The 20,208-nt window shown below is 51.8% G+C and overlaps 1 long non-coding RNA gene across 1 annotated transcript in view; it reads left to right on the top strand.

Annotated features, from left to right (window-relative positions):
- LOC148056298 (uncharacterized) overlaps positions 1 to 20,208 on the top strand; it is a 31,695-nt gene that overhangs the window by 10,790 nt on the left and 697 nt on the right. The window contains exons 3-4 of the long non-coding RNA XR_015703475.1: positions 10,369 to 10,510; positions 11,189 to 11,320. This is a non-coding gene — a long non-coding RNA (uncharacterized LOC148056298). The remainder of the gene's footprint in view (positions 1 to 10,368; positions 10,511 to 11,188; positions 11,321 to 20,208) is intronic.

Here is a 20,208-nt window from a genome sequence, read left to right as displayed (position 1 = left end):
TGGCTTCAACAGCTTTTCTCCCTTCTGTGTATTTAGACCCTGATGTATTTATAGCTGACAGTGACATTCCCTCTTGGCTTTTGTTTTGCTAACACAGGCTCCCTCCTCATGGTCTCCCTCTTTCCTGAACATTGGTGGCCAGATCCCAGGTTGTGTCTCTTCCCTACAGCAGCATTACTCCTTACCCTACAAGTGGGATGTGCTTCTCCCCTTTGTATCCAGACTATGTTAGTCTCATTCACAGCCACGTGGTAGAGTTGTCTTGTAATCCTCCTTGGATCAACCCGGCCCTCTTTCTGAGGGACTGGCAAAAACGCAGAGAAGAATAACTTTAATCCAAGTACCTGGCCTTACACCTCTTGCTGTTATGCTACAATTTCATTCCACTTCTAGGGTACTCAAATCTTGCAGTACAATATCTTGTCTTCCTATTTTGCAACCAATCTCATCTGAATTTTCCCCTGGGGAGCAAGGGCTCTGTTCAAAGTGCTAAGCAGGCTTGGTCTCACTGTATACCTTAGGCAGATTAAGAGAATTTTATTTTAAGGATCAAATAAAAGGATTTCTACATGGAGGCAATGGTCCTTTGGTGCTGCCATGATCATGGGGTGGTTCCCCTCTGCAGATGTTCTGAAGCCACCTTTGAGAAGTCGTATCTGATCTCAGGTTGGTGAAGTTTCTCATCTTTTCTGCCTTGCTGTTACTACCTCTCTGTCTTTTCTCTGTCCCAGTCCATGCAGTGTTTCTTCTGTGTATTCCTGTAGTCTTCATCTTTGGGTGCTTTAGTTTTGTCCAGGTGGTTGAGAACAGCTGATCCTGCAGACAAAGGGATGTGGTAATCCACTTAGTCTGGTGTGATCTCCCCTTGCTAAACCCTTGTAATGGTGTTTACTTACTTTCAATTAGCCTTGTTGTCTGAATCTGCTGTGAAGCCTCATCCTCTACGAGATCAGATTAATGGGCTTGTGTCTCGTATTTAAATACAGCCCCCACATGTGCTGTATGCCAAACCAATAATACTTTATCTTGATGTAATAAAAATAATTGTCAGAAACGCTTTCCCTTGTGCCTATTCTTCACCACTCCAGGGAATTGCTCACTCCTGTCTCCTGCTTCCCCGTTCCACTTCCTCATATGTCTCTTACCTCCATGGGCAACCTCACCCTGGTTGAAAACGGAGGTCAAGTAGTGCTGGGCTGTGCCCTGAGTTATCCTTTAATCTTTTTCCCTATTTTCCTCACACAGCAACCCTTGTTCTTTCTCTCTTTAAGCCAGAAAGGTTCTGAGGCTCTATAACTAGCTATTTTGTTTCAATACCTTTTTTGCAAGGTGTAACTCTGTCTGACTTGATGCAATTTCCACTTTGTTGAAAACTTGGTGGCCTCCATGACCTTCATTCCAGGACTCCTCTCTTCCAATCTGTGCAGGGTCCCTGCTTCTTCCTAACACCTTTTTTCAAGTGACTGCTCAGCCCATTACCTCACAAGCCTTTATTTTTAGTTTCTCTTCCTCCTGCTCGGGATTTCTTGCAGTTCTAACACTGTCTGACTTGATGCAATTCCAGGCACCCTGTGTACTTGTGTCCATGACCTCTCTCCAGCTGACTTCACTAACCAGTTCCTTTTGTTTCTTGATGTCCACTCTGCTTGAAATCAAGATCCTCAGTTGCAGGCTTATTTTCATTTGTTCATTCACTTGATAGGTTGATTTAGGTCAAAGTATTCAATTCAGGGCTCATTTCTGCAATCAGCCCTTCCATAATATTGCCATTTCTCACCAAAACTAAGTCTACATAATCATTGCCTCACAGGTTCAGGTGAACATAAACCCACTAGCTCTCACATCCAGCTTTGTCTGCTCTATGGCTGCAAGCAGCGTTTGCTTTCCAGACTCCCCTATAGACCAGAGCTATTGAAGTGGTTTGCAGAGGGTAAATGATTGAAGTGCCCCAGCAAGAACTGCTGCTTCCTCTCCCAAAGGGGAGGTTTGCTGCATGCAGAAGTCACAGCTTGGTTCCCCTATTCCCAGCAGTTCCTATAAGGAGGATTACCCCAACCTGCTTGTTCAAACCACTTTTTCCTTCCTCTCACCCCTTTGGGTTATTCACCTATCCCCTATGTGTGTCTCTTCCACAGCATTGGTCTCCAGCAGGTCTTTGGAGAAGACTGTCACTGCTTGCATTGCACTCCAACCCAGGGTCATTGCATGTGAGCAACCAACAGCTACAGGGGTTGGTCCTTAGGAGTTGCCTGAGCTGAGCTACCCCACATCTCCCCATCCAAGCCCTGTCTGCTTGTGCAGGGTCCCCTTGCCAAAGCTGAGCCTGGCCTTGGAGAGGCAATGTTAATTCCTCAATTTTCAGGGCTGTTTATCTCAGCTGGTGCATGAGGGAGCCAGAGGTGGGCACGAGGCCAGCGGGCACAGCCCGGGCAGGGAACTGGAATCAGGCAGTGCTCTCTAATCCAACGGAGGTGCCCCTGGTTCAGTGTGGGGTGATGGAGGTGGCTGGGCTGGACTCTGCAGATGGAGGCACCAGACTGCTGACTCTTAGGACACTTGATTATTTTCTGACACAGCTTTTTCTTTCCCCCCTGAGGAAGCACTGGTGTAATGAAATGCATATCTCGGGGAACTCATCCAGCAGGCTCTTGCTCTCGCAAGGCTTGGTTGACTGGATCAATCTGACCTCCTGGGTCAGTGTGACATATGACAGAAATGGCCAAAAGAGCAAAATTGAGCTGGGAAGGTTGTCAAGACGGCTAGAAAGGAAATCTTCTTGTGCTCAGCTTTTCGTTTCTTGTGAGATAAAGCTGAATTTTCAGCAGCTCAGGGCAAAATGTAATTTTCTGGTTGGCTTTCCTTGCAGTCCACCTGACTGCTCTTTTCCCCCTTGCTGCTCTGCATCTGAGATGCCTGCATCCCTGCTCCCACTTCTGCACTCCAGCTGCCATCCCATGCCCTTGGAGGATCAGACCAGAGCCTGACAAGCAATCACCGTCCCACCAAGGACTGGACACAGCTGGGACCCAGCGACTGACTGCTGTGGGAGCTGCCGGAGCCCTGTGTGCCAGCACGTGGCAGGATGGGGTCTGCTGGGGAGGCGGGTGGAAAGGAGGGGTGAGGAAATCATGGCAAATAGGAGTTGACTGCCCAATAATTGTGGACAACAAGGCTTTTCAGCAGGGCCATTAATCAATGGCAGATGGAGACACAATGGGTGGTGGTTATTGATTTCTTTTTTTTTCCTTTTTGTTCCCCCTGTTTGCTGCCCAGCAGAGTGGAAAGGCTCCAGAGGTAGCACTGCAGGGGCTTTCTATCTGCTTGGCAGCTTGCCCATCTTCCCTCCCTGCTCCTGGTCGCTGTGCAGGAGGGCAGCACTCATGGGTGGCCAGCATCAATAGCATCCATCCATGGAGCCACCTGCCTGCGTTGCTGTGCCTGAGCCTGGCTCGGCATCCCCAGAGCTGCCTTTGAGCCTGGGGGGGAATTGAGGCTGGAGGCAGAGGTAGGCATGGGGCTAAAAAAGGGGAGGACCACAGCTCTGGCCAAAGTCCCATCTCAGCATCTCCAGCAAGCCACCTCCACCTTGCCACTGTTCATCTTACCCAGCCAGGAGCTTCCCCAGTTCCCTGCTGTTCATCTCTGACTCATCGTGTTCTTCTGGTGAATGCATCAGTCCCTGTTTCTTCTTCTCATCTCTCTCTCTACCACTTGCAGTTCTCAGATGTGACTTAAGGAACCTGCCAGGTTCTCTCTGTGGTGTCTCTGCTGCTCTTAGAGGGACAGCTATGGGAAGAGGCACAAACCTTGCACTACCTGGGGGCTGATCCAAGGGATGCCCTCCACCCTCACAGTTACCAGCAGTGCTAGCAGAAGGATGGGGTGTCCCATCGACAAGAACAATGCTGCTAAAAGAAATCCAGCCCATGGGAGTGGGCAAAGCCATGTGTTTGTGGCTGGACCAAAGTGCTAGGAAATAAGACTTTTCTCCCTGCTTAACCTTTTCTTAAGACCTTCACTCCACCTCCCATGCTCTTGGGTGGCTCAGCTCTTCAAGGAAGGTCTTTGTGCAATGTCTATGTGGCACTTTGGGTAACGAGGGGCTCCCATGCCCTGAGCTTAGTTGGTACTTCTGGGCACTACAGTAACAGCAAGGGTGTTGCTATCCTCTGGCTCGTGAAAGCGATGTTATCTGTGTGGGGGACAGGGGATATCATTTTAGTAATGGCTTTCTTTCCAGGATGAAAAGCTCTGCCATTAGAGCTGGTCTGGGTAGTATTTTTTTCCCTTCCCTTTTGTTCAGGGCTGCGCAGAGCACTTTGGAATTCATAAACTGGTAATTTATTGAACAAGTCCTTGCAGAAGGGAAGTAATGAAAACTGCCATATAAATTACGGGAGCATTTGGGATCCTATTGCTGGCAGGAGCACGGCGGCTCCATGGCCTCTAATGGATCCGGCATCTCTGTCAAGACACCCACAGAGGAGCAGACACCTCACAAAGCCATGCCAGAGGTGGTGGAAATGGGATCAGGGCTGCCAAAAGCAAACCAGTAGCCATGTCCTAGGGAGATGGAGCCATGCTCACTGTGGAGTGGGGCAAGCCTCTCCTGCAGAAATGCCATTTGCCTGTCCTGTAAGGGGTGGGAGGACTTGCCCTGTGGCATCAGCAGCCCCTGGCACAGAGGGGCTCTGTGGGCCTTTTTGTTGAGGCAGTGTCTTCCCCCCCCGCGCCCCGCGTCCTTTGCCATGGGCAGGTAGAGCCCCCGCAGTTCCCAGGCTTGGCTGGGTCCCTCCCGGCACGTAGTCCGCTGTGATGGAGCATGCTGGCTGTGACGCTCTCAGACGGAGGAGGAATTACAGAGTTTTTACGCATGGAGGAATCGGCAGGTGTGATGTGAGAACCCACTCCCAACCTGCAGCACATGGGCTGGATTTGAACTCTGTGTTCACAATCCTGACCCAAGGCTGTGCTGCAGAGCTCTGGAGATGCTGCAGGCAACAAGCTGACACACGGTGCTGGCAGGAGGCAATGTTCCCTCTGTGGGGCACCATCACCAGGCTGTGATCTCACTGCTCTCTGCATCTGTCTAGCGAGATGCGGGGGTGATGGTCACACATGGCAGCCTGTCTGTGCACTCCCAGGCTGGCAGCAAATCCTTGCAACGCACCACGACAGCTCAGGTCATCCTACCAAGCCTACCCAAGGGAAGGTGGTAGGATCTTCTGGTGATGAAGAGTTGGATTTGGTTTCTAAAAGCCTGACCCCGCTAAACCGTCTGGAGCAGAAACCTTTATCAGAGGTGCTTTTGAAGAGCTGGGATGCAGGAAGAAGTGAAGCATTGGCCATGCGGCTGTGCAAGGGGCTGTGGAAAGCGAGGGGTGCGCGTGGGAAGGGAGGTGGGGGCTGGATTCATGTGCAAGCTGGGGCCAGGGGCACCTGGCAGAGGTAACATTATTGCAAGCCACAGCACTTTCTGTGTCTCTGGTTAATCAGGGTAATGGGCCATTCACCTCCAGGTCTTCACTCCCGTTCAACACTCTGTCCTTGCAAGGCCATCGGGGAGCAGGGTCGGGGGGGAACACCCCTTGCTGGTGGGATGGCAGCGTGGGCACTCCCTGTGGGTGCTCCCTGGGGCTGCAGGAGTGAGGCTGTCCTCAGGGGCAGTAGGATTTTGGTTGCCTGTTTCTATAGATACTGGAAACTCCCTGTCTGGTTCCTCCAGCCCAAAGTGCTCTGTGGCCATGGATGCACAGGCTTGCTCTGTGTCATAGGGAGCTCCTTGGTGAGAGGGAGCCAAAACATTAATACTGTGTCACCGGCGTTTTCCTCCTGCTGTGCAAAGGCAAAAGCCTGTTTTCTGGATCATCTGATCCAGAGTGCTGTTAGGAGGCCCCATAGATGTGGCTTCTTCCCCACAGCTGTCAGAGGCGGTCACTGCTGAGCCCACCATACGTCTTTTACATCTGCATGTGTCTTCAGTCCTGGGAAGGAGGGAGGTTTGGTGGAGTGCTTCCAAGCCAGAGCTCCTGGAGGGCCCTGCGTGATGCTGAGCAAAATGCTTACAGGGAAATGCGCCCTGCCCCAACCCCCAGGTCCACGTGGAAACTGGTTTTGGGTTAAAAACGATGTTTCAGTGAATCCTGGGAAAGGAGAGATGGGAGGTTTGTACCTGAGCAGCATAAATAAATGAATTAATGAATGGATTAAATGTAAATTGTGGCAGCTTTAAAATGAAAGTCATAGTTTCCAAAAGTGCTTTTAACCGGTACTTATTTCTGCAGCAATATAACTGCCAGCAAGAGCTTAATTCATTATCGCCAGAACAAAATGAAGACCCTGTGAATTTCAAGTCCAATTTAATTTCCCCAGAAAGAGCTTTTTTTCATCTTTCTTTCCCTTTCCTCTCTCTGCCTAAGGAAGGAGGATTTCCATCACTTAGAGCTATTCTGTGCCTCCTTGCAAATGGGATTTTCTCAGCCTGCCCAGCCACGGGTACCCGCTCTTGCTGGGAGCGAGGTGGTAGCCTGTGGTGGGTCCATATGTTGGGGCTTTGTGCTGCACGTCGGCCCTGCAAAAGGCCAGCATTGCTTTGGAGAGTTCGGGCTGTAAATCAGTACTGGATGGGGAGGGAAGTGGAGGCTCAGGGGAAAAAGCAGCTTGTCCCAGGTTGTCTTGGGTTCATGGTAAAAGGCAGGCAAGGACCTGACTGCCCAAGTCCTAACCTACAGCCCAACCCCATGGCCATCAGTGTGGTCCCAAAAGGGTTTGCAGGGGCCATTGGTTGCACTTGAGGCAAAATCATCCAGGTTTGGGGACCTCCTGCTGGGACGATCATGGCTTATTGGTGAGCACCCCAGGGAAGGCAGGGATCTGGCAGGGATGGAGGTGGCCACGGGCTAGCTCCAGTGGTGGAGCTGGGTCTGCTGCCGGGGCTCCCAGGGCAGAGCGGCTGCCAGAGGCAGCTGAACCTGTCCCTCCCCGGGGGACTCTGTCTATAGCCCCTGACTCTCCGTCCCCTCCCCTCCGACCTGCCTCCTCCTCAGCTTCGCCACTGAGGAGAGGAGCAAGAGGGGTAGCTCGATTCTGTCAGCTCTGTTTACAGCACAGATGGTGTGTACGTGGGGCTGGGGTGCGCATGCATGTGTTGTGCATGCATGTGCCTGCTTCCAGAGCTATAGAAAAACCAGGATTAGCATGTTTCTGCCCTAAAATGTAAGACAGAGATGGAGCAAATGGGGGAAGGGGCCTGATGCAGCGGGAGGAGCACAATGAAGCCTCTGGTCTCCATGGAGTCTTTGTTTATACTCCTCTCATTTCCCTGTCTTCTTTCTTTTTCTTTTTTTGCTCTATTTTTTTTAAGGGTGTATTTTTAGCATGTAGGAGAGAGAGCAGCACACTGGTTCGCTGGATGCAGGGCAGTCTGGAGCAGATGACGTACAAGTTTCTCATGCTGTGCTCCCTCTGAAAACACCTCTGTCTCGAGTCACCTCGAGATTACTGCGGTCCTGGGCTCCCTGTCCTCCTCCTCCGCAGCCCAGACCTTCCCTGGCTCACTGCCCCCATCCTCGGCTCCCAGGGCAGCTCTCGGCAGCGGCTGGATGGCAGTCCAAGGCTGATGGTGGCTGATGAACCTTGTGCGGGTGTGTCAGATGCATTTAGAGGAGCAAAGGATGGGGCTGATGTGCAGGAGAGATGTGGTGGCCCTGGGCCACCACCGTCCCCTTGCTCTTGCAGCTCCCTGTCCCCTCCCTGCACCCAATAACCATGTGGTGTGGTTTGGATGCGTTTATACCAGGACGCGCTACCGAGGCTGGCATCGTTCTGAGCATCACCTTGTTTCACCACCACAGGGGTGGCTCCTGTCTTGGAGCTGCACCAACAAACCTCCTCGCTCACTCCCCAAAACCCCAGCAGCAAAGGGAATCCCTGCGGGTGTCCGAACGGAGCAGCAATCTCTGCTTAGCTCCTTGCCGTGCTCTTGTTAGACCATCCCTGTTGTGTTTAACTGTAGATATTACACTCTGTTCTCCTGCAAAGAATGACTTGTAGGGTGCTTGTGGACTTCATTTGAAACATGAAATTACCAGTGCAGCTTTCATATGGAAAGAATCGCTGCTGTGACCTGCAGGTAATTAATGAGACAGTACACAGCCAGCAGCCCCAGAGTAATTAGCGGCAGCAATAGCAGCATTCTCCGTGGAGCCCCGCTTGCAGAGGTGCGTGTTTCTCTGCCACGACAGCAGTCCTCTCGCGGTGCTGAGGCTGGATGCGGCTGTGGGGGCACCGTGTTGTTGAGAAAACAGGTCTGTGGGACTTGAGATGGCTGCATGAGAGCTGCTGGGATGAAAGCTCGGTGCAGGAGCCCCAGGGAGCCATGGACCTGTTGTTCTCCAGCCCTCCCCGTGAAAATGCCAAAAGAAAAGCATGAATGAAATGGGGGCTGTCGGGGAATTGCACCTACGGCTCACGCTTGCTGGGATCCACCCAGCACAGGCACAGCTGAAATGTTCCCTTCTAGCACTGACTATTCCACCCTGTAAATCAAATATTCAGTACAATATTTAAATATAATTAATTCATGTAATTTCAGCTTTTATACTATAGTAAAATATTCATTTTCAGATAGTATAAAGGTTGAGACTGCATCCATCAAAAATTAAGAAAAAAGGATAGAGCTTGAAATGAAACTTTTCCTCCCCTGTATGACACTGGGTGCTGGAGAGGTGGAACAAGGGTGTCAAAGTGATTCACCGCAGTTTGCTCCTTGCAGCTTTCGCCCCTCCACTGGACAGCAAAGGGCCGGCACAGCAGAGCTCCCTGTGCGGCGTTGCAGGAGAGTGAGGCCCCTCGGGAGGCACCTTGGGTGCTCCGAGTGCCAGGAGAGGACCCCAGCAGCTCTGGGGTACTTTTGTACCCTCCAGGCTAGAAAAACCACTGGTTGGGTTTTGGGGTCCTTCAGGAGGAAGCTGGGGGGGGGGGGGGGGGTAGCGGAGCTGCTGCAGTAGCAGAAGTTTCTCCTCGTGGCCCTCTTCCCCAAGAGCCTGGCTCCATCTCTGCCCAAGGAGGAGGGTTTTGTTCTTCCCACGCAGTGGAGTTGGTGTGATTTCAGCCTAGGTTTCTTCCATCCCAGAGAATCGCTGTATTTTGGGGATACAGGATGCCCGGGAGAAATCGTTCCTATGCACCACTTCAGCTAGATATTGGTGAGGAAGGGAGCTGGGAGGGAGGACAGGAGGCAGACAGACCATCCCGGATCTCCAGTGCCTTAACTGGGTGTCCTGGTTTCAGCTGGGATAGAGTTAGTTTTCTTCTTAGTAGCTGGTAGAGCGCTGTGTTTTGGATTTAGGATGAGAATAATGTTGATAACGCACTGATGTTTTGGTTCTTGCTGAGCGGAGTTTACACCAGTCAAGGACTTTTCAGCTTCTTGTGCTCTGCCAGGTGCATAAGAAGCTGGGAGGGAGCATAGCTAGGACAGCTGACCCAGACTGGCCAAAGGGCTATTCCATACCATATGACGTCATGCTCAGTATATGAGCTGGGGGAAGAAGAAGAAGGAAGGGGGGGACATTGGGCGTGATGGCGTTTGTCTTCCCAAGTAACCGTTACGCGGGATGGAGCCCTGCTTCCCTGAGGATGGCTGCACACCTGCCTGCCCATGGGAAGTAGTGAATGAATTCCTTGCTTTGCTTTGCTTGCGCGCGCGGCTTTTGATATACCCATTAAACTGCCTTTATCTCAACCCATGAGTTTTCTCACTTTTACTCTTCTGATTCTCTCCCCCATCCCACCGGGGGGGAGTGAGCGAGCGGCTGTGTGGTGCTTAGTTGCTGGCTGGGGTTAAACCACGACACTGGGACATGTTGCTGTTTCTCTTTGCCACCTTCAGCCATGGCCCAGTGCCGCAGTGGGGATTTCATGGCGGTGTTTGGCCTGTCGGTTCCCACGGTCTGTGCAGGCTCACAGGGGCTTGAAAAGCGAGGGCTTGAATTACCCGCAGACTCATCCTGACGCCTGCTCTGACGGCCGGTCCCTCGCTCGGGTGCAGCAGTGTGGGTGTGATTTAGGCAGGCTGGGGACCGGGGCCACCGGCTGACCCCTGTGGCACCGTGCTGTCAGCTCCTGCTGGAAGATTTACATGGGGGCACGGTCCTCTGGTCTGGCTCACAACTCAAAAAGCACTTGGTGGAGGGAAAGGGAGAGGGAAGAGTAATGATTTCAGCCCAAGGGGCAGCGCAAGCTATCTCTGGACGGAACCTGGGACAATTAATACCTCCAAGATGGGCTTAATGGATTGTTTGAGATTTGGGGCTGTGAAGTACAATCGAAAGCAAAGTGTTTGACTATTGTTATAATTGTTAACAGGCTCCTTTTGAAGCCCCATGCAAAGAAATGGATAGACTTCAGCCATCAATAATATCGCTGGAGGAGAAAATTGAAGGGATATCTGCCCAATTAAATAACCTACAGGGCTGGAATTGAGAATCAATGTGGCATGAACGATGAGGTATGGACTACCGACGCTGAACGCTAAATCCACCACAGCCTCTGATTTAACAAAGAGAGAGGGATGGGGGGGAATACTGCAGCCGTGATTTCCCAGGCTGCGCACCCCGGCCTTGGCATGGCTGCTGCGAGAGGCAGGAGGCGGCCAGGGGACGGCTCGGCATCGCTGTCCTGCGGGCTGGGACGCAGCAAAGGCGTGAGATCTCCAGAGATCTTCGCTGCTCGAGTGGGAGCATGGGCAGAGGCAGGGCTGGTGGTGCAGGGAGACACAGGTGGGAACGGGTCCGTGTTCCTGGGGGGGAGCACCCAGGAGCTGCGTATGGATGGTAAATGGGGACTGCTGGGAGACTGAGATGTTGTTTTCTGGATATCTTCCTCCTACTTTTGGGTGATCTGGGGAAGTGGAAGCGAATTTGCTGAGACAGGTTTGAGTGTTTAAAGTGGACTTGTTGAAAATGAGCAGTGTGGCAAGGGGGAGAGACAGGCAGGTGGCTCCGGGGATGGGGCAGGGTGTCTGCTGAGGACACAGGGCTGTGGCTGAAGAAGATCACGTGTCCTCTTTGCAGTGAAAAGGTGGAGAATAGGAATAGGGTTTGGTGGAAGAACCATGGATCTTTTGTTTCCCCCCACCCTGAGGAAAACCCAGACTTGATCGCTGGTGTCTTTGTACGTTTTGCAGGACATATCACTCGCTGGCAGCGCTGGGACAACCCTGCCCAAACGTCACCGGAGCCACCAAGGTAGAGTGGGCCCTCTGTCTCCATGGAAATACGAGCCCATCATCTGGGGCCCTTTCCAGCAGGGATTAAGGGTAAGAAACATCTGCTCTGTGGGGCTTGTTGTTCCTCCTCCTCCCATCTTCACCAAGATGTGCCCCACTGCGGTGCGGGCATGGAGCTCCTCCTGCGGTTGGGATGGCGGGCGGGGGCACGGCTGAATCCACGCTCTGCCCCTTTAATTTTTTTTTAAAGGAGAAATTAATTTTGGCTTTGCCTAAGTACCTGTCACTTTAAATTAATGTCTTTGATAGTGAAAATGACGAAGTGGCTAGGTCATTAGGCAAATTTTAATTAGAGGCTCAGATGGCCTTTACTAATAAGATGCTACAATTCTTTCCTGGCGTTCTCACTTTCCATCCATGGGGTCTTTCCAAGCCCACCCGAGGACGTGTTTCCGTATCGTTCCTCTTCTCAGCACCCATGTGCTCCTCTGCATGGGCATCCAGCATCAAGTTGGAGCTTGGGATGAGACAGGGGCTATTGCTCAGTGCAAGGGATGCAGGAGACCCCGTTTCCCTGGGGACACCCATTGCATCGGCTCTGCTGTACCGGGAGCTGGTGTTTGCAGCAGCGCGTACAGTGGTTGCAATAGCTTAGGTGATGCCAAGGCACGGCAGCATCTCTCTTGGTGCCACAGGAGAGGTTTTCCCACCCTGGCAGTCCCTGGGGAGTCGCCGTGGCGGCGACTGGGACTCCCCAGGGACTGCCAGGATGGGAAAACCTTGATAAGTGGGCTGGCTTTATTTATCATTGCAACGAGCCCCCACGCTGCACGCTACCTCAGGAGACTTTGCCAAGAGCAGGGAGAAGTTTATAAGGCTGGTGCATTATGAAAGATTATTTATTAACACTTTATGCAGAGAGTAAAGCTGCTCCCCCATAAGCATTCCTTTCCTCTATCCATTTTCAGTTGTTAAAAGGGGTCAGAAATTACCTAATGAGCTGTCACCCCCACAATTTCTCTGTCCGAATAGATGTGGGTTGGATCTAGAGAGAGCATCCCTGGGCTGGCTGTAAATCCAGCCTCCAGCCCAGCGTAACAGAAGGCTCAATCTGTTCCCGGGTGAGCCAGGCTGGTCTCCTGCTTCCTTGCAGCACAGCCAGGGAGGAGAAATACAGCCAGTGCGCTTTCCCCGGGCCAGCACATGGCCCTGGCCACAGAGAGGGGGAAAACAGGAGCGAGGAAGAGAGGAATAGGCTCTTTTCTTCCATTCTTTGCTGGTGACAGGATCAAATCTCCTCTCCTCCTGGTGTGACTAAGCCTCTGTGCCCTGCAGGTACACATGTTTTTGTGCTGGGTAATTTCACAAGTGAGATCCATCCATTAAGCTGCCGGTTCCAGTCACTCCACCCGGTGCAAAATAACCAACAAATGGGGCTCTGACCTACTTATATTTTTTTTTTTTGCTGTTGGTGCAACACAGCTGGAGCCAGGCAGGGAGCGAGGCAGGGAGGTGGCTACAGCGAGTCTGTGCCTGGATCCTGCTTCCTTGGGGCTGGGGGCAGAAGATGAGGGGGTGACCGGGCTCCTCCTCACTGCAGCTGATCCGCACTGCCTGCACAGCGTTACAGCAGCTGCTCTGCAATTCCCTCACCCCCACCGAAATGCTGCAGGGAACCTGCTCTGGGAAGGGAGCTGATCCAGGACAAAAGCAAGAAAAATCACCAACTTTCATGGCAGAACTTCCCATGTCCAATCTAGAGCTGAATAATTTCCTGCAGCCAGGAGGGCATCCCTTTCAGCTGTTGTCATGGTTTAACCCCAGCCAACAGCTCAGCCCCACACAGCCGCTCGCTCACTACCCCCAGTGGGATGGGGGAGAGAATTGGAAGGGTAAAAGTGAGAAAACTCATGGGTTGAGATAAAGACAGTTTAATAGGTGAAGCAAAAGCCATGCACACAAGCAAAGCAAAACAAAACAAGGAATTCATTCACCCCTTTCCGTTGGCAGGCAGGTGTTCAGCCGTCTCCAGGACAGCAGGGCTCCATCACGCGTAAGGGTTATTTGGGAAGACAAATGCTATCACTCCAAACATCCCTCCTTTCCTTCTTCTTCCCCCAGCTTTATATACTGGGCATGACGTCATACGGTGTGGGATATCCCTTTGGTCAGTTGGGGTCAGCTGTCCCAGCCGTGTCCCCTCCGAGCTTCTTGTGTACCCCCAGCCTGCTCACTGGTGGGATGGGGTGAGAAGGAGAAAAGGCCTTAATGCTGTCTAGGAACAAAAACATCCCTGTGTTATCAACACTGTTTTCAGCACAAATCCAAACCATAGCCCCACACTAGCTACTATGAAGAAAATGAACTCTATCCCAGCCAAAACCAGCCCAGCCGTGCATCCCAAGGCTGCTCTGGGTGCTGCTGGTGGCAGTACCAGGCTCTCCAGTGCCAGTAGGGCTGGACGGACCCATCCCTGTCCAGCCCAGGGACACACGTTTGTGACCACGCGTGCCTCTGCCATGCTGACTTTGTTATTCCCAGCACTTGACTGTGCCCATGGATTCGCATGCTGCTTGGAAATCCTTAGCAGCAACAGTTTTATTGACAGGAAAGGCGGTTTTCTCAAAATGGAAACTTCCTGCAAGAAAGTGGTGCTTTCAATCAAATGTTGGTTGGGAGGGCGAAGGGAAGGGAAAAATATGTCACGGAGCATTTTCGTAAAGTGAAAACATCCTTGTTTCCACGCATTTGGAAGGGAAAGCTTCAATTTTTCACCTCCAAATGATTTTCATGCTGACATTTCTTTTATTCCATATAATCGGGCAGCTCTAAATATTAGAGTCTCGCTGCCAGAAGGAAACATTTTGAGCAGCATCTCCCCGCCTTTCCCACCTTCCTTTCCCTTCCCTTTCCTCGCTTTTGGCATTTGGAAATAGTGAAATTTCTCTCAAGTACTAGAAATTTTCACTGCCTCCTTGCCTCCGACACAGGCTGAAAGCATTTTAAGCCTTCCTTGCACCCCGAAGAGCCACAGAACCTCGTCCCTTATCCCACTCCTCCCGCCCTTGTGAGCACCGCAGCAGAAATCGTGCTGAGCTGAACCCAGCTCTTGCCTCTTTTGAAGTGCCAGCATGCGTGGATGTTCGAGGTCTGGAGGCTCAGTGGTGACCAGCAAACAGGGGAAAGAAGATTTATAAAGAAGATTATGCAAAAGAAGTAGTGGCCCTTTTTTTCCCCTTTCTCCTCATCTTGTGCAAATTACCCTATTATTCTGCTCCCTTAGGATGCCTGAGTGTCCTTATTTCTTCTTTTGAGCTAAAGTCATCCATGCATTAAATTAGTTCTCTGCCTAGAAATAGCTTGATTACTTTCTCCAAGCTGCAGTTAATGTGAGGTTCCCTGAGAGTTTCAAAAATAAAAATGGGGCAAAAAGGGAAGAAGAGAGTTAAAGGGAGGAGCAGGGGCAGGATGCGGCCTCCCTGAGCTGGTAGAAGATCGATTTGCCTTGAGTGTGAGGTGCCGTGGTGTGGGAGAGGGGGCAGCGGCTGTCATCTATGTGATGTGACTGGAGGGGTCAGTCCCCCGTCCCCTGGGAGCAGTGGCCTTTCATGAGGGTACATGGTATGGCTGGGGCTGGATTCGGTGGCCTGTGCAATCCTGTCCATCATCTCTTCCCATAGCATTGCATGGATAATGATATTTTTGCTCCTGGCTTGCCTCAAATCGTGTCTCAGATTTCTTATCTTTTCCATGTTGTTGCTCTGTTGAACTCTGACTGAAGGGAAGGAGGGAGACCTCGGTGGGACACCCCATCCCAGCGTTGAGGATGGGTCAGTTGACAAAACTGCCAGAGCTCAGGAAGACCCAGGATCCCTCAAGATCCCAGATTTTCTTCCCTACCATAAGTTGACCCCCAGTGCAAGGCTCACCTGCTCCCAAGGGGGGAGTCCACTGCAGAGAAAAGCATATTTGAATATTAAAACCTCACTTCTCTGAATGCATTTGCTGTAATGACACCCTGCAGGAGCAGGCATGCATCCCCACCCCAGCCAGGACCAGCTCTTCAGCCCAGGGTGCAGGACCACAAAATGCACTCCCACCTCCCCAAGCTCCTCTCCTCCCTGCTGCACCTCTGAGCCTGTTCCCTCATTGCTGGGGACAGCCAAGCTCCTTGTCCCTCCTCCACCCACAAACCGTGGCAAATTATCTCCCTCTCATCCCTGCTTTTAGTCTGTAACCAGCAGGAAAGGCGAGTGCTCAGCCCTGCTCCCCTCCGAGCTCCACATCCCTGGCACCTCCAGGCTGGCGCGGCACGACGGCTGCGGCTCGCACCGACTCTGGGCTCCCCGCTGGGCGTCAAGATCATCACTGACTTTCACTCCCCGCCAAAATGCGTTCTCCATTCCCCTATTAACCACAGCTGTTTTTCTTCTCTTCACCCTCGTTTCCTTTCTGCGAAGCTTTTCCAAGGAGGCATCCGGGGCCGAGCCCATCGCCTAAAAGGGGCTGTGAATCTCAGATAATGGCCTTAGAAAATGTCTTGTGCTATTTTGTGCTCATTCCTTTGTATCACCTTGACATTTGTGCTAGGTTTTGAGGGGGTTTATTCTTTTTTTCCCTTAATTCCTCTGACTGTTGGGCAGGTGTCTGCTCCCAGCTGTTTGCAGGAGCCCCAAGAGCTGTTGCCTGAACATCAGCTGCTAATCCAGGGCCAATTATCCCTCCTTTCCCACTGTGTTTCGCTGTATCCTTTACAGAACTACATCTGCAGACGCGGGGCTTCATTCCTTTTTTCTCCTTCCCAGTTGCTTTGCTTCCCACAGGCTCCTTCAAAACCCCCTTCGCCACTTTTACCGGCTGCTGGAAGTAATTTGAGGAACATCAGCAAATCCACAGTGAAGGTGTGTGGCCGTTGTCCTCTCCCAGGACGTGCATTGCATCCCACTGACGCTCCTTCTCCTCTCTGGGAGCAGACCAGTTCTCCCAGTAGCTGGGGAGTCGCTGGAGGGATCCCGGCGTGTGACTCTCCCGCGTACAGCCGCTAAAGGAGTAATTTGCAATTACCCAGAGCCCAGGCTGCCTGCCCAGCCCGGCCGGCATCCAAGCAATCAATTCCCATTCAGCGCGGTGGCCTCCCTTCCTGTTCTCGCAAACAATGACAAATGGAGCACCGCATCGACTTGGATGGAGCAGCAAGCATCGGCAGGAGGAATAATTACCCATTTGCCAGATGAGATAGGACGTGCGGTTTTCCTGCACTGCCTTCCCAGGAGCTGGGCAGCTCGCAGCGGATGAGTGCAGAGGCAGGGAGGGTCCCCACTGCAGCCGCAGAACAGATCCTGGTGGAGATGCATCAGCCAGCGATGCTCTGGGGATCCCCAGGCTGGCACGTCTCCAGTGTGGCCGGGGAAAGGCTTCCCAGCCAGCAGTGAGGAGAACGTAGCATTGCTGGGGTCCAAACAGTGTCTGTGCTCTCTCTTCAGCTTCCAGAGCAGCGGTGGGATGAGCTTCTACAAAGCTCTCCAGATGTTTGAAGGGGACCAGGTGAGCCTGAGGTTTTCTCCACACTCTCTGTGGGAGAAGAGCCACATCTGGAGCAGGTTTTGCACAATCCAGCCTGTCTTACCCATGTGAATTCGCACTAAGAGCATGTCTCTCCTGGAGTTAAAATTTACTCCCTGGCTCACTTTGACCAAGGCACAGAAGAGCTCCTTGCCATGGATGAGGAGGTGGGAGGATGAGCTCTCCAAACTGGCGTACACCAGCACAGAAAATGTCCCCGGGCTGGTCCCAGCCCCTTCTCCAGTTGCTGGAAGAGAGATAAACTGCTTCAGGAAAATCCTGTCCATGCCGAGAGGTGGAATGATGCCTGTGTGTCGCTACAGCTTTTCTCTTTTCTTCCTTTAATTAAAAAGAAAATGTCTCCCTCCAAAGTCATTAATTACTAATGACACAATTAGAACCAGTAAAGAGGGATAGGAAGAATAAGATGAAAAAGAAAAAGAAGAGGGAAAAAAAAAAAGGCAAAACAAAACCAAAGCCCAAAAAACCCTCTGGCAATTTGAGACATTTGAAGCTTGAGAGAAATTAGGGAAATAATTGCTTGATTTAAACATTATTCTCATTCCTGCTGGGCCCACACAGGACGGGCAGTATGTAGATGGAAGCCACCTTTCCAGTGCTCTTCCACCAGAGGAAGGAGAGAAGTCTCTCTATCTCATGTAATTTGATTTTTCTGCTTGGAGGCAGACACTGAGGCAGCATTTCACATCAGGGTCCTTTTCTACAGTCTGCCAATTTTCCATGCAGGAAACCTGGATTTAGCACCGTAATCCCCATAGACACATTTTTCCACATCTACCTCACCAGCACTGGCATCTCTTGTGGCTTCACCCCTAATTCTCTCTCTCCAACCATCCCATCGCCCCGGACAAGAAATCACAGCTCTTCCTTTCTGCCCTGTCCCCCATTCTGCTGGCAACCAGGGACGGAGCAGAGCTGCAAGCCGAGGACAAGCAGGGACAACTCTTGATGTCCAAGTTTAAAGCTCCTCGGCTTCGAAAGGCCGGCTTAAATTGCTCAAAGACTCTCTGAAAAATAGATTAAGGGCATAGGAAGAGGGAAGCCCAGCAGAGCTGCTGGCTGCCTGCTGAGTGCTTATTATTTCTGTCAGCTGAGTATTTTAACTCGATAATCTCAGATTGAAATGGCTTTCGGGAGGGGAGGGAGCAGCAGGAGGCGAGGCAGCTGCTCCCGTGGGAGTCTAGATTAGGCAAAGAGCGAGTTTCAGCCTCTCTTTCAATGGTGAAAAGCAATCTCTGACCTGGAGGTGGGGCAGGGCCGCAGCCCCAGGTTTGGCAGAGGAACAGGCAAAGCAGGTCACCTCGTGATGGATCTCCAGGCTCCCCACCTCCTTCTCCATCCTGGCCATCCCTGGTCCCCGGGAAGTGAAGGTACCCAAAGCTGGGCTTTGTGCCCCCCGGTAGGCATGAGGACCATGGCAGTCCCTCTCTTCTGGGGCCCACGAGGGACAACGGTCTGTAGGTCCTGCACTAAACCTGTGGCAGTGGAGGTTTAAGCTGTGTCTCAGAGGGGAGACTTTTCTGCTCGCTAAGGGCTATGGCACAAGCATGCCTGTGTAGTCTCAAAGGTGGTTATTTTTCTTGATGGATATACAAGAAGGGGTGACTCCACTCCTCCATGCACAGCAAGGGACCATGTCCTGACACCCAGCCAGTTTTTCTGTTCCCATTTCAGTGCAGAGCAGTTTCTAGGCAGGACATGCTTGAAAAGATCCCGGAGGGAGGATTTGGACACGTTCGTCTTGCCTACAACTCTGACCTCTTAGCAAGAGCAGGTCCCCTGCAACATGCGGGGGAGATGGATCCCACTCACACACTATGTCTCGGTCTCACCACCTCTCGCACACCAAGACTTCAGAGCCCCAGTGCCCAAGGTGCTGCCTGGTGATGAAGGAGGAAGGTTCTTCCTTGCTATTCTTCAGGTGACCTGTCTTGCAGGCCACCAAACTGTGGTGGGCAACCATGCTACCTCTCATCAGGAGGCTGCAAAGGTGTCACCCTAGTCTTGCTCCAGGTTGCAGCAGTCTTAGGGCAAAGCCAAGCCCTTTTCTCTGTGCAACATGACCCTCAGATAGCAAACCTTAAAGATTTGGTCGTGGAGGTCCCAGTGAAGGTCTCTGTGGCCAGTCAAAGGCCAGCTGGTCTTCTACTGGGACATGCTCTCAATCCCAATTCTCACCGACTTTCTTTTTCTGGATCTATAAGGGGTGGGCAAAAAAAGCAGGGAAAGGCAAAAAATGGGAAGGAAAATCCAAGTTCTTGTTGACTGCTCGGTCCCTCTGGAGGCCATGGCAAGCAGGGATGGGGAGGGAGAAAAGCTACTAATACATCGTTTTGTCTTCAAGCAATTATGTGAAAATGAATTAATCACAGGGCCACAGAAGCCATAACCATTAATTAATCCCCAGCATGAGCCGAAAAGATGAATTTCCTGCAGTAAACAAACGTGAGTAACAGCGTGGCAAGGAATCAAGCTCCCAACAGATTATCACAGCCCACGCCGGCAGCTCCACCACGGCTCTGTGGGATGGCCGATTTGCACCCCCGGACTGCAGACCAGCCGCTTGCATCCCTGCCAAGCCCCAGCCCTTGAGGTTGAAAGCTTTCCTGCCAAATTGCTGCCTTAGGGTGGCTGTGACAGGGGGGAGCAGGGGAATTGCCACAAATACAGATGTTCGGTCACTCCTGCAAATGGACGAAGGCAAAGGCACATGGTTCTGCTCCCTCCTGGTGCTGTAAGCAGGGCTGGCGTCCCCGCCATTTGGAGCAGGGGTAGGAAACTGGGCAGGCAACGATGCAGAGTGCCGGGGGGTATCCTAATCCATCTGGATTAGGCTTGGTTATAAACGGATGAAACTTTCCACTGGATCATCTCAGCAGCCTCCAGATGGGAAAAGCCGTGAAGGTGTCACCTGCTGCCAGGGGTTCTCTGCCCTCTCGTGCCACCCCGACGGGTACACTGCCTGCGGGCTCTGCTCCTGCGCTGTTATAATGGGAGGGGGGAGAGAGGGCATGGAGGGATGGATGGGAGGATCTACATTATCTATTTAATACCTGTTTTCACATTATTGCCATTTTAATAACTATCTGCTCATGTATTTTGAACCTTTTTACAAAGATCCTGTTATATCCCAAATGCAGACAGATCCAGCACGTCTCCTAGTGAAATGGCTCTAAAGCCAGCCCGGGACAAATGAAACTTTGCTGTAAAACCAGGCATCTCCTTGAAAACTGGCCTTTTTTCTTTTTTTCAGTACTTCCCCTCATTTCCCCACATGAAGCAGTTAGTCACTGGCCCTTTTGGGAAGGGTAGGAAACCCTCTGAAAATTCATCTTGTAGCAAACTCTTCCTCTAAACGCAAACCACGCCAGTTCAATAAAAATTATGATTTGCTT

This window comes from Nipponia nippon, unplaced genomic scaffold (genome assembly GCF_047370975.1).
Source record: "Nipponia nippon isolate SJK-2023a ecotype South Korea unplaced genomic scaffold, ASM4737097v1 scaffold_15, whole genome shotgun sequence".
Classification (NCBI taxonomy): domain Eukaryota; kingdom Metazoa; phylum Chordata; class Aves; order Pelecaniformes; family Threskiornithidae; genus Nipponia; species Nipponia nippon.
This window is presented reverse-complemented; position numbering and strand designations above follow the sequence as displayed.